Source organism: Solanum pennellii, chromosome 3 (genome assembly GCF_001406875.1).
Source record: "Solanum pennellii chromosome 3, SPENNV200".
NCBI lineage: Eukaryota > Viridiplantae > Streptophyta > Magnoliopsida > Solanales > Solanaceae > Solanum > Solanum pennellii.
Genome location: NC_028639.1, coordinates 26,057,470 through 26,059,045, shown reverse-complemented (window position 1 = coordinate 26,059,045; position 1,576 = coordinate 26,057,470). Strand labels below are relative to the sequence as shown.

Below are 1,576 nucleotides of genomic sequence, written 5' to 3'. Positions count from 1 at the left end.
ATTCTTAACAGTTATAAATTGGTGGACTAAACTTAGACAAGTAAAAATAAGTTTTGAATTTCATTACCAAGAACACCAACTAAACTAGAAGAAAAACAATATTGACACTATTAACAGCGAATTTGAAATACAAAATACCTTTTGAAGAACCGAATCTTGAGTTGACCCCGAAGAAAATAGAAGATTTGTACCTCTTACAGCTTGTGCACTACTTGCATCAATAGGTGAAGCAAGGTTAGATCCAACACACCCTGGTATATCTTGAAAATTCAGTCCAGGGTTGTTTTGCAGCAATTGAGTGAATAAATGTCGCATTTCTTCTCTCAATTCTTCCTTTAGAGAAGTGATTTCATCGGCATGCTTTTGTTTTAGATTGTTAATTTCCTCATCTTTCTTCAAAGAACTTGTTTTCACTGATCTACCATAGCACCTAACTCGACCAGGCTGCTCCTTTCCAAACACTGCCCTAAATGCATCATCAGCTGTTTCCCCAGAATTTGTGCGATTTTGAAGTCCAGCCTATTGAATAAAATTGGCATCAATAGTGAATTGTAAGTACTATTTCATTTCCAATCCTATGAGAGCGATCAAGAATTAAAACATTATGAAAACTTTTCGTAAAAAATAATTAAACAATGTCGACAAATAATTGATATCTCCTTGAACTTGCACAAGAAGAAAAAGAAGAAGAAGGCATACGTGATTAAAATTTAATGTAGTCAAACTCCCCACAATATAAATGTTAAGTCTGAATAAAGTTCACTAATATCCTCTTTGAAAAAAACTTACTATTGCTACTTGGGTATCAGCCTAGATTTCCTTTCCCGTCTTGGTACGATTTGCAATAACTATTTCAGGCTTTGATGGTTCTTCGTTGTTGTCTTTGGCTGCACGCTACAAATTATATCAAAAGAAATTTTAACAAATCAGTAAGTTCTTATAAAGTACAAAAAAATGAAAATCAAATTTTGTATGAAATGTCAGCTAAGTATTACCAATGCCCCGCGTACTCTAGCAAAATTAATAGGTCCCATTCGATGCCTCCACTTTTGTTTTTTCCTGTTTTGAGAATTCATCTCGCATATAGCCTATTGTTAAAAACAAAGAGATAATTGACTTGATATGTATAAAAAGAATAGATATGACACAGAATTAGTCGATGAGTGGAAATGCACCATTTTAACCTTACTTGAACAGTTGGGTGTTTCCAATACTCGATCAACTGGCGGAATTGATTATGTGGAATGCCATCAGGACATTTTGCTAGCATATCCTCAAGGGTACTGTTTTTATCAAAAAAATTCTTTTTAATTTTTTGCTTGTGTCGCCTCCAAGCATCACGAAGACCAGTCATCACCCACTTCTTTCCTTCTACTTGAAGTAGAAATTTGGAATATGCAAAATAAAATATATTTAGTTTCAGTAAGTAAAAAAATATGAATTCTCAAGAGTGGTTGTTTTTACATTGACGTATTCCCACATGCGCTTTTTAGTATCATTTGGCACCACATGCCAACTAGTGTACATCAAGATGATGAATCTAGGATTCCTTGCAATTGTTCCTATAAAGTTGCTT

At 33.9% G+C, this 1,576-nt stretch overlaps 1 pseudogene; it reads right to left on the bottom strand.

Annotated features, from left to right (window-relative positions):
* Nucleotides 1-84: 84 nt before the first annotated feature.
* Nucleotides 85-1,372, bottom strand: LOC107013282 (annotated as a pseudogene).
* Nucleotides 1,373-1,576: the final 204 nt, after the last annotated feature.